Source organism: Aquila chrysaetos, chromosome 2 (assembly GCF_900496995.4).
Source record: "Aquila chrysaetos chrysaetos chromosome 2, bAquChr1.4, whole genome shotgun sequence".
In the NCBI taxonomy this organism is placed as follows: domain Eukaryota; kingdom Metazoa; phylum Chordata; class Aves; order Accipitriformes; family Accipitridae; genus Aquila; species Aquila chrysaetos.
This window is the reverse complement of record NC_044005.1, coordinates 57,295,475-57,307,698: the sequence shown is the minus strand read 5'-3', so window position 1 is coordinate 57,307,698 and position 12,224 is coordinate 57,295,475. Positions and strand designations below refer to the sequence as shown.

The 12,224-nt window shown below is 39.4% G+C and overlaps 1 long non-coding RNA gene across 1 annotated transcript; it reads right to left on the bottom strand.

Annotated features, from left to right (window-relative positions):
* Positions 1-4,277: 4,277 nt before the first annotated feature.
* On the bottom strand, positions 4,278-6,945 carry LOC121233662. The gene is made up of 3 exons (XR_005933592.1): positions 6,741-6,945; positions 5,979-6,066; positions 4,278-5,460 (listed from the first exon to the last, which is right to left on the bottom strand). It is a non-coding gene; the product is annotated as an uncharacterized LOC121233662 (long non-coding RNA).
* Between the last annotated feature and the right edge of the window lie 5,279 nt (positions 6,946-12,224).

Below are 12,224 nucleotides of genomic sequence, written 5' to 3'. Positions count from 1 at the left end.
TCTTTGACTGTAGTGTGGTCTCACCGCATGTCTTGGACCACGTGCACACAAGCTCCAGCAGTTCCTGAAGTCTGTGCTCTTGTCTGCCCTCTTCAGCTAGTGCCTTCTCTGACTTCTCCTGTTCAGAACTTCAGTGTCTGCTCACCTGCTGCCAGGCACCGGGCTGAGTGGGCCTAACCCACTAGCTGTAGTCTCTTGGGTTTAAGGCACATCGATGGCCCATAAGAATGTTTCTAAGACACTTCAGAGGAGGGCAAGATTCAAAAAAATGAAGTAAATTCTTTTTTATTTCTGGGAAACTTCTCGGTGGGAAGGATAACCTACAAAACGGTGTGAAGTACTTGTTTGACAGTATGACAAGGGACAATACAGCCCAGTATCACCAGCTGACATGAGGAGGGAAATGATCTCAGCGCCGAGTAAAATGAAACAGTGAAAGAATTTGAAAACAAAGACAAGTACTTTGTCTGATGTGATAGAAAAGTAGCAGGGTGGTGTAATATATTTGAAGCCAGAGAGTATGGGTATGAACGCCTAAAAAGAGATTTATATTAATGCTGGAGGCTGCAGGCCTTCCTTCATGAGAGGCTGGATTGCTGACAGATACACACAAAACAGGTAGAGGAGGGAAACACTGAAATCTCTTTTTGAACTTGACTGACAACTAGACATGAACAAAGTATTGTCTGAGAGAGAGGCTGAGGTTTCAGGAAGGACAGAAGGAGATTGTTGTGGATTAGAGGGTGGTTCTGTGAGTCATCGTTGGAAAGATGGTCACTGAATTCATGTTTACAACTGAGATTACGCAGAGATAAAGGGCAGAACAGGAGCCGAAGGACTAGAGGACTAGCAGGTTTGAAAATGTCCATTCAAAGGGGCTGTGCTAATTTAACTAGAGCAGTTTTTAAATTGATTTAATAACATTAATCAGACATTTGAATCTGGAGGAAGGAAGGCTCAGGAAGACGGGAGGGCTCAGATATCATCATATGATTGCGAGACACAGGGCCAAAAATTGTTTATGATCTCGTTCCTTTGTAGTAATCTGCTGGCACAACAGGCCGTAATTGGCCAGGTACATTACCCTGTGTGCAGGAGGAAATTCTATGTAGTAAAAAACTGTTCTAACTATATCAAATCCTTTTTGCATTTTTTTATGTTAGGTGTGCAACCAAGCCCAACAGTCGCAGCAGGTCAGAGTTCCTGTGTGCCAAACTAGAGCTTTGGGGCAGTCAGAAACGGGATGCAAGCCTCTATGGTGCTGAAGCTGCTCCCCATTTTCATTGCTAAACCAGCTGCAGAACACAGAGCTGACAGAGATTGCGTGAAGCAATCTTTGCTCTTACCCATATACTTGAATAGGGCAAGCTTGGTGTCAACAAATAATCAAGTCCAGAAAGAAAGATGAGAAAGTATAAATGTTTTATTGTACGGAAAGGACAATGATGAATTCTGTATTCTTATCCAGTCTCTTTATACTTTCCCAGTAGCACAAAGGGGCTGTAGAGTTCTTGAAATTTCTCCCTTGGGAATACTCCTTGTGTAGAGGTTTCCTCACTTTGAACAGCTATTTTGAGCTGCTGCAATGATCCATAGGGGGCTGTGGCAGCAAAGTAATTTAGAGCCGCCAACTTACATGAGAGGCATTGCCAAGAAAAATGAAGATTCAAATATGGAATAAAGCCGCCTTTACCAGCCCTCCCCACCCAACAGGCAGCAAAGAATCGTGCTCGCTCTTTGTGAAGGAGAACATTCATTGTTAATATTTATGTAAAGGTTATGTTACGCTAATTCTATGCAACCCTGGTATGTGACTGTGAGAAGCAAAAACTGTAGTGTGCTGTGAGGAGGAGCACTTGTGCTGTCTTCCTCAATTGTTCCGATGGTTGCTACAAAAAGAACAGAAAAGCAAGTTGCTGCAGAGCCAGTGTAGGCACAGAGAATGGATGACTTTAAAGGCATTTTTTCCCCTGCTTTTAAAAACAAAAGCACTCATCTCTAATCTTGCCAACCTGGCCCTGCTCCTCCATTCCCATTCTGATTTACTTGCCCCGCTTCTTAGATTTCTGCTTATGGAAAGGACAGCAACTGCAGCCAACTTCACAGTTCAGAGACTCAAAAGTCATGGAACAGAATTTCTCAGCAAATCTGGGCTGTTCTTCTACACGATAGAAATTCTAAATTGTGTCATTATAGTAACAAGCAGCAATGATCTTTCAGTAACTTGAGCTATCTTTAGCTCAAAATAGTGATTGCAAGCACTTCATATGGTTATTTCCTACTGAATAAATGAATTTATTGTCTATAACCAGCAAATACCCTTCTAAATTAAATGAGGAAAGTAATACAAAGAATTGTCCTTCTGTGAAATCCTTTTCAGGATGCCATTATGGTTTCCTCTGCAGTTAGTTCAGATCTGACTGATAGTTCTAAGTGTAGTACTGCCATGCAGTTTATCTCCTGGCAAATGACAATTGCTGACCAAAAAAAAGGAAATTTGGACTATTAATTAAGTCTTGTAAAATTCTGTGTGCTTTAAAGCATAATAGTAGAAGTAGCATACATTTAATACTTGGACAGTGTATATTATGTCTTATTAAAAATGTGAAATTACTGAAGCTTCTCAAAGTTTAGCTTACATACCCAGCGGCAAATATTTGGCAAATAGAATAATCACTCAATTACGTTTGGAAAAGGTGAATTAAAAGGCCAGGAATTTGAATTTTGGCCTAAATTGTAATTGCTACTAGTTTATGTGTGTTCTGCAGGCCTGGGTGTCACAGTGATGGGCTATAAAAACACCATCGCTGGAATTAACCACCTTTTCGGTGATAGATGTGAAATTTGCGCCTCTCCATTCACCTGGCAGAGACCCATGAGCTCACATGCTGGTTCCTTTCAGGAATAGGGTGGAGAAGATGCGGTCTCTTGAACAGGCTGCATTCATTTTCTTGACTCCTGCTCTACCTTTGTTCTGAACGATGCTTTTCCACACACTCCTGCCATTATCTAAACTGTCTTTGCTCCCATGATCAGTCATTGTACTCATTAAAAACCGAAGCAAAGTATTCGTTTCAGATCAATAGTGAAGTGCAATTTATCTTTTGCCAAGATTATCTTCCATCTCTCTCCATTTCATAGTCCATAGCACTACAGTCCTTTCTTTATTGTCCTTTGTTTATGGGGATGAAAAATCTTTTTCGTTGTTTGCTTTTCATATCTTTTTGGAAGTCTATCTCAGCTTGACTTTTGGCAGTTCTCACTTTGTCCTTCCTTTTCTTGATCCCTCAGATAACATTTCCTTTGTTCTTAATCCTCTTTGCCATTTTGTAAATGTTTTGGTTTTTGCTTGTGGTTATTTATTCAACTAGCTCTCCTCAGTAGAACTTTCTCTGCTTTCTTGAGACACAAAGTCCACATACTTTTATCCTTTTCACTTAAAATAATTATATTATCCTCAATATTTGAATTCCTCAGTCCCTGACTTCACAAGTTCCCCTGTTTATCAAAGCTTGTCCTTTTGAAATTGAGAATATTGTTTACTTTTGGAGTAGAAGCTCTTACCATCTTTCCCCAAATCAATTTTGACCTAACCAAATTGTTTTATATCTGTTGTAGCCCTCTTCTGTCATTAGTGTCAACTCCTTTTTGTTAGGCAATGACAATCATGCCTATACACTTTTTCATATGCATTTGATTAATTAATAAAATGCACTGAATGCAATAACAAATGTAATTCACAATGTAAGGATTACAATGTGAATGTTTTGTCTTTATCTATGAAGATTACTTATAAATGCTTTTAGCTTAGTTGTAGTTAACCTTCTACTTCACTTTCTATTTGTACCTAATTTACTAAATATATGGTATTATTCAACCATATACTAAACTAGTTACAGGTGATCTTCAAAGAGGGACTGAAGAAGGAGAATTGGGTAATCCTGCTTTTTTCTTTACTGATGTTATTTTTTCAGTGTTCTAAAAACTTGTGTCAATCCCTACATTTGGATAATTAAAAAGTACATGGAAACTGCTGCTTGAGATGTTTTGCACTTGTGTTCCTGAAAATGAAAATACTCACTTAAAACATCCCGTATTCTGCCCTATGGCATCAGTTGTATCTTTGAAGCAACGTTGATTTGCAGTCACTAATACAAAGCAAGAAAATTACCTTTTCTGATCCTAAAAACATCCAAGATTGCCTTACTAAATGAGGCAAACCAACAGCTTTCCTTATGACCCCAGTCTTCTTGTGGCACTTGAAAACAGAGCTGTCAGTCAATAGAAATCTTACACATATATAAGCAAAACTCATACTTTCTCCCCTTTCACAATCTCCAAACACCCCTGGTCATATCGGTCATTTTAGTCCAGTCTAAAGGAAGTCAATATGCAAAAAAAGGCCTTGCTCCTGCAAACATTTATGCATTTAACTTTTAAACTAAATTTGAAGTTGGTAGAAGTACACAAATCTATGAAGATACTCATCTACAGAAGTTCTAGCATGCATGACGGAATGAGAAAGGCAGATTCCTCTTAGCTCCTTTGAGAGGAAGAAAAGGTAATTTAAAGTATTATCTATTGTCATCTGTCACTGGGATACAGGAGAATCAGAACCGACCTTCAGAGAGGGGTTCGAGGGAGGAAAATGAACTGTGCCCTTTGTTCTTATTTATAATTTTTTTGTCAAAAGAAAATTTTATTCTGCTTATTTTTACAATAGGAATTCAGGTTGTATCTGTTCTACCCCTCTCCCCTCCATCTGCCCACGGTGAGAGAACAAGAGAAACATTACAAAAAAGTAGATATTTTAGTTAAATTATTTCATTGCATTGACATGTACTGTAGTTAAATACTGAATGAACACATAGGAGTTTTTTATTAAAGTTTCTGTCTCATTTCCTTGATGTAGATTGTTAAGAATTCATATCTGAGACCTCTCCATTATCTTCTGATAAGCAGCTAAACCAAGAAAGGTGCAGTAGGCAAAGGGAAAACAGATTATTTGTTTCAGAAAAAAAATGCAAATTTTTTTTGTACTTTAAGGAAAAGACAATGCTTCATCTTTTCAAATACCCAAACTGGACTGTATAGAAAACTTTATCTGAAGGAACCAACCTGGGAAGGATGGGGTGTAAACCACACGGGGGAGTTTTATTTACACAGAGTAAACAAAGGTGCACCCCTTTTTTTATAAGCCCATATACAAGGCCTGTGGTCAAAGCTAAAAGGATTCTCGGGGAGACAACACTGAAACACTGAAAGCCATGTTTGTCCCAAGAGTGCATAGGTGTATCCAAAATTCAGTTTAAAACATTATTTCTCTTGCTTTCATTTAGTCTGTCTTGGAGGTAAAGCACGTTCATTCCTTATTGACTTGATTGAAGAAAGCCAGGCTGTCTCCTCTGTATACTGGTCACTTCTGCAGGGACATCTGATTGTGATTGATTTATAATCAAGCTTCCGCAGGGAAAATTCCATCGTATTTATCACAAAAGTAATGAAAAAAATATTTATATAGCTTGTAATTGCTTACATTGTTTCTAATTGCTCATTTATATATAGACGGGATTTACATTGATTGTATTATTATCAATTTTAATAAGCCTAAGCATAAAAAAATCACCCGTTAGGTCTTAAACTAATGAGATTTGTTCAAAAAAAATGAGATTTCAGTCATTAATAAATTGGGATTTGACCTCTGGGGTATTTGTCAGTGTGTACATTCAAAATTTTAAAACTCTGAAACTGAAGCCAAAAGAAAACAGGAGGCTATCACATGAATAGACACAAATCTTAAAATGAGACACTGAGCGATATTGATATGATAAAAACAAAGTAGCTCTTTATATGGCTTTATGCACACTGCTATATTTCATCCATAGCAGAAAAAAGCTTTCTTATAACAAAGAGGAGTAGATACCAGATTTAATGTATAATTAGCTCGTTTACAATTGAAATAATTTATTCTACTCTACATGACAGCGTCATTTAAGTCCCTCTGTACTAGCATTCCCTGTTGACAATGCTACAGCTGAGCTGGTGTCAGCATTTCAAAAATAAAACCTTTAAAGAAAGGTCGTGACTCATTTCTGAAAGTTGCTCTAGGATAAATCGTGACAGAGGGCATATTTTTGGATGATATGAAAAACTAATCTAGCTGTTTCGGAGACTGGAAGGCAAAGCTTTTACACAGAGTGGTACATAAGTGGAGATGATCATAACTTCCAACAAGGTGCTGGCAAAAAGTGCCAGTTTTTCGTGACTGCACTCCTTTCTGGTTTTGCTATGGATCAGTAGTCCTTGATTAAACCAGAGTGTACTTTGTGCCCTTACTTTTCATAAATATTTCTTTAGTAGTTTAATACTACCCCTCCCTCTTACGTTTTCAAAATACTAGCTAAGGTCTAAATTGCACAACTGCCTTTGATTGCAGCTTTGAATTTGTGCACTGGCTAAGCCAACTGTGGTAGAAGACACATTGAACTTTTATACACTCATTGCTAATTGCAAGTGCAGGAGTCTTTTTGTCATTTGATCAACAGAGTATCTCTTACTAGTGATTCATTCTGTGTGCAATTATAGAATATATGCTGCCTGGGTACGAAAAAAAGCACATCTTAAGCAATACAATCAGTTTAATCATAATAATTTGATTTTTTTTTTAACTTAGTACTTGCAACATATAACATAACTTGATTGTACATTAAAAAAAAAATCTCTTTTCTTCTCCTACCTACCATCTCTCTGGTGTCTCTAATTCATATTTCAGCAAGGTGTTCACGGCTTTTCACCTGAAGAACTCTTCTGATCAGGATACTCTATATCCAAACTTGCCCCCAACAAGGAAACTTGTTCCTTGTAGTAAGGGTGACATATATAAACAATGGTAGGAGATGGTACTGATTTTCTTGACTCATAGTCACCCGACATAGTTGGGGTACAAGAGGTTAATAACTTCAAATTAGTTCTTCAAATTGTAAAGCATCATGTACAAACATTATTTCAGATTTCTTTTCTGTGATTTAGAGCAAGAAGTTAACTCAGACAATCTCTTCAATCTCTAGTTTTATAAGGGAAATGGCAAGATTTAGACAGGTAATCTAAGAATTTATTTATCTTTCTTTGTATCCAGGTCTGTATATGTCAGGAAAATAATGTAATTCAGCATGCTAACACTATGTCATTTGTCATGACTGCTAGAGTGATAAAGTTTTACTGTTTTCTCAGTTTCATTTTCTAGCCTAGAATGGGATATGTTTCAGTTTGCGAAACTTTCCATGTTGAATTTTATGCAGAAACTAGAAAATATTCTTTATAGAGACCCTCAGTAAGTTCTGTCCAGGTTCTATCTTTTTCCTCTGCCTCAGATTATCTGCTCCAGATCCCTGCACCTTTCCCTGATGGTGTGTTCTTCTCAACTGTGTTTGTGTGCATTTACTTTGTGGATAGTTCTAAGACGTTAATGGCTCCATGGCAAAAAGATTCGTGAAAAGGCTGATCGATATTTTCCTTTGGTCAAAGAACTTTCAAGTCCTTTCTCAGCTTTCAAAAACCATGTATTTCAGCTCTTTGGAAGGTGTCATGTGTTTCATTTTTGCTATGAAATGTCTGAAGTGATTACAGACACCACCACAGAAATTAATCTCATTTAACTTTTCCATGTGCAATGCAGATGTTGATAAGTAAGATGTGTCACCCAGGGCTTCCCTTGATGGTCAACGTGGAAGAACAGGTAGGTTTAGGGCATGAATCACCCGACCTATTTTAGACAAGGATTCATTAAATTTTCTAGGCACACCAAAGGGTCTACTTGTTCTACTGGGAGAGTAGCATAAGGGTGACAGTAAAACTGTATGGCCAGTCTGGGGAAGAGCGAGCCGAGAACTGAATTGCCTGTGCAGCAACATTAACAGTTTTATTACACATTTTCAGGAACACTACAAACTATGTTACAATAAATCATAATCTATGGAATAGTTTATTTTATTAATATAATTTCTTTAAACTGCTAAGAATTTTGCATGAATGCTGCATGAAACGGCTGCATAAAAGCATGCCTTTCTTTTTCAGGGATTGAAAGATTGATGCGTTTTTACTGGAGAGAAAGTATTAGTAAGTTTCTTAGAAAATTTTTAAAGAATGGCAACAAAGACCCCTGCTGAACATTGACCTGAGAGCATTTGTCTTCCATCTTTACAGCATTACCACTGGAATTTGTATTATTTAACTTTAGATGTCTGCAGTACTGATGTCTGCATCTGAGCTAGTTCTCTAGACTGCAAGTCAACGCAGAGTTAACTGACAATCCCAAGGGTTAAAGATATGACTACACGAGAAAGTATGCTGTCAGCCTACAACAGCTGACACGGCAACATCGGAGTACAGTCATACAGCCTGACACAACCCAGTTTCACCCAGTGTGGCTGTATTGGGTGGAGCCACACCAAAATGTGAGGAGGTCTCCGTGTGCTAACTTGCACTGCACTCCTCAGTGCAGGATTTTTCCAGTGTCACGGTATTAGAATCAGTTTCCCACAATTCTCCATTGCACAGTGTTTTCTAAAATACAGGTTTTCTTTTATTTTAAACAAAAATCCATACTTTGCTCTTTTCTCTCTGCCATCAGCATGAGATCTGTAAAAGGTTATGTACCTTACAGTTCTGGTTTGCATATCTTTCATATATGTGGAACTGAAGGAAGTCCTTCTAAAATGGTGATTAGTGATGGGACAAAAATGATGAAATTTTGGGGAGGAGGAAAAAATAACTTTGCACTATGGACCAATGTTTCTGGGCCTAAAAAACCACACAAGAATGTGAAATTGTGCGTTGCAGGTTTTGGGTGACTAGCAGTGGATGAAGAAATTCAGAGTGAAGAAAGCCACATATGCTGAAGAGGTACTGGCCCTGGCCTTCATCAAAGAGACACCAGAGCGAGAGCCACTCTGATGACAGATAAGCAAACGACAGTCACGCTGTAGAAGTTAGCAACGCTAGCCTGCTTACCAGATAGTGGGCAATCAATTGGGTTGGAAAATCCACAGTGAAAACAGTTGTCATGCAGGTCTGCAAGATCATCAAGCATCTCCTACTTTCTTGAGATTATGAATCAGGGTGGTGCCTGGGGAACAGAGGGATCTGAAGCGGGGGATGACGAGGTTGTGGTAGGGAAATAGGTTGGACGCATCCTGAGTCTGCATCCTCTGAATACAAATAGGCATATTTGTCCATGATGTAAACCTTGGCTGATCAAGGAAGATATGCAGTACTTAAAAGAAACATTTTTCTTTGACTGTTTTTTATTGAAGCATGGATAGTGAAACTTAGCCTTTGCTTCCCAAATGCAGAAACCAAAAAGAAGAGATTCAATACTTGTCTTAGCAAATGCAAGGTAAATTTGGATGAGTTACTTAAAATTGACAAGTGACACATCCTATTAAGCCTAGTCTGAGTGACATATGCATGCTGGTGTAACTGTTGCATACTTTTAGTTCAGGTTTTGTGAGGTGTGCTTTAAGCAATAGGGAAAGCACGGCAGTAGATTGGCAGGTTGAGGAGGCAAACATCCTGTCAGTTACTACGGCATTGTGTGGTTAAGGGAACCATTAGATCCCTGTAGAGTTTTGTTCTCAGGAGGGCTGTTCGCTGATAGTCAGTTTTCCCATTATGGACCTTAGAAACAATAATCAGTTTCAAATTAACTACATTGATTACTGAATTCTCCTCGGTTTGAGGTCAGAGCCCAGAGGCTGAGGGAGGGTTTCAAAATATCCAGGAGCACAAGAACACCCTTTGGAAGCAAAGCGAACATCCAGCACGGATGCAGGGTACCTCTGGAGGGTCCTCCTCTTGCTGCCACACACATGATCACAATGCACACCTCTGGAATGGATCTGCAGAACAAAAGATCTTCCAAACCAAAATACTGATGTGGATGCACTCTCTATATGGCCAGAACATTCTCCCTGAGGTTCCCTCCCCTTCTCTCCCCCCTCCCAGGAGTTCATCACTTCAGGCCCCGCTCTCCTTGCAAGAACTGCCAGGGGAGCAGGGGGCTAGAGCGGTGAGAACCACGTTGCCTGCAGTAAGTCCAGAAGGACAAGTAAAGGGCAAGGCAGATTGGGCTGCCTGGAGTTAGGGATGAGGTGCATGGATACCTGGGGCAGCTAGGAATGAGGAGGGAGCGGGGAGCCAGAACTGAGGGCCCTAAGGACTAGGGTGTTGGACAAGGACATGTGCTCAAGCTTTAAATACAAATGTTTTTACAGAAACTTTTGCTATTCAGTCAGCATTATCATTGCAAAACAAACCCATTCTTATGATAAGGAAACTGCTGGGGTTTGATTGCTTTTAACATTAGTATATAAGCAGTCAGTGTAGTGGTAATGTACTCTGCAGTTTTACATTCTTAGGGAGAAAAGCTGAATTGGTACTATAGACAACTTTGCAGGAAGTTAATTTTGTAATTTAAATATGCTTATTGAAAGCAAACAAACAAAAGTCAATGCCTGAGTACGTACGTGATCGGGAATCGATCAACACTTTGTTGTTTTGTTAGATTGATTAATGGGCTAAACCTGTTCATGTACTGCTAAGCCAGTATGGTTTCTGTACAGGTAGTCACAGTTTTGCTGGTTTCCCGGCTCGTAAAGAGGTTGGCAATAGCTGCTGTTGGCAGAGCGGACCAGGAATTACAGCTCTGCAGCCATGGATGTTTGAGAAATTCCAAGGAGGAATTTGAGCCTCAGGGAAGGCTTGTTGCTTTTGCTCCACGACTCCTAAACTTGTTGTCTAAGGAGCTGATTGATAACAGATGCACCTATCTGCCTTTCTGTTTTTCTTGAAGCATATTGTTTCTCAGCAACAGGATTTTTCCTGTGATCTCCCCAGGATGTTGTCCATCTACTGTGTATGCTCCTGGTCAGCATTCTCTGTGGAATAAAGAGGCTCTGGAAGTGTATTATCCCTTGTTTAACCCGTTTCCCCCAGTAATCTGCATCTGTCCTTCAGCAATTACGGAAGCTGTGTTTTTTTAGGACCCTCTGTCAAAGGAGAGGTTGTTAGATTTGCTCAGTAACAGGAAGGAGAAGGAATTTCGAAATTCCTGACACTTTCCCTGCAGGAAGGTCTGTCTTGTTCCAGACAGCTTGCTCTGGGTAAAGGCATTGCTGCAGGGACGCTAAATTGCTGGGGATTACCCATGAGTCCTATGAAAGGGGGAACTGATAGAGGGGATCTTAAAAGTATGAGCACTGGAACAGTGTAGTCAGTGTAAAACTTCGTACAGGAAGCAGTGGTTGTGACCACCATAATGTCCCCAGCAGTGACAAAGGCTCAGGTACACACAGTTGCATATGTGCTGGGAAGATCCAAGGGCATATCTTCACAGAGTGAAGGTAAGAAAAGCATGGGAACTTAAGAAAATTATGTGGAGGGATCAAAAAGGATCCAGGAAGATAAAAAGACCATTTTTCTATGGGTAAAATATATATTCTTAGGAAATCAGAATTTTTCCCTTGTCTGAAAGCCAAAGAAAAGCAAGCTACCATTAAAAGCCTGTTCCTTTGTTATGCTAAGCCACAGAAGACAAGAAAAGGCTGTTCCTTTTAAGAGAGAAACGTCAAGTTCAAGCATTGCCACAAAGAAAAAAGCATACCTCTTAAAGTAAAATGCAGTAGGACATCCTTGAGCTCCTGTCCCCTTTCCTTGCTGTACTCGTCTTGACTCTGGGAATCTGTCTCTAATCCCACTCTGTTTCAAAGAACACCTGGCTCTCCACACTGATGCCTGCCCTGCCTTAACACTCTGCTCTCTGCTTGCTCTTCAGAGGTGAGGGGTTTTGTTCCATTTCAAGTGTCAGTTGTTTGGGGGGATTATGTTATTCAGGCAACACAAAAGCTGAGTTTTCACATCAGTTTGGTGGTGGAAATATGGATAACTACAACAAAAGTTAACACTTTACTTGTGGTAGAGTATGTACATTCTCATTACAGGTTCAAGAGAATAAATAAAAAGCAACTCAGTGCTATGGCATCACTATGGAGGTCGACCAGCAGAGCATACTCTCTGCAATCTCCTCTCATATGCTTCTCACGATGATATATTAATTAAAAGCAAATAGATTTATGATCAACAGTCTGTCTGTAGGTCACAGAAAAGTAAATGGTAGGCCCTTCCAAGACCTGCTGTACCAGAGAAATGAGAGGTACAAACTATTCCTA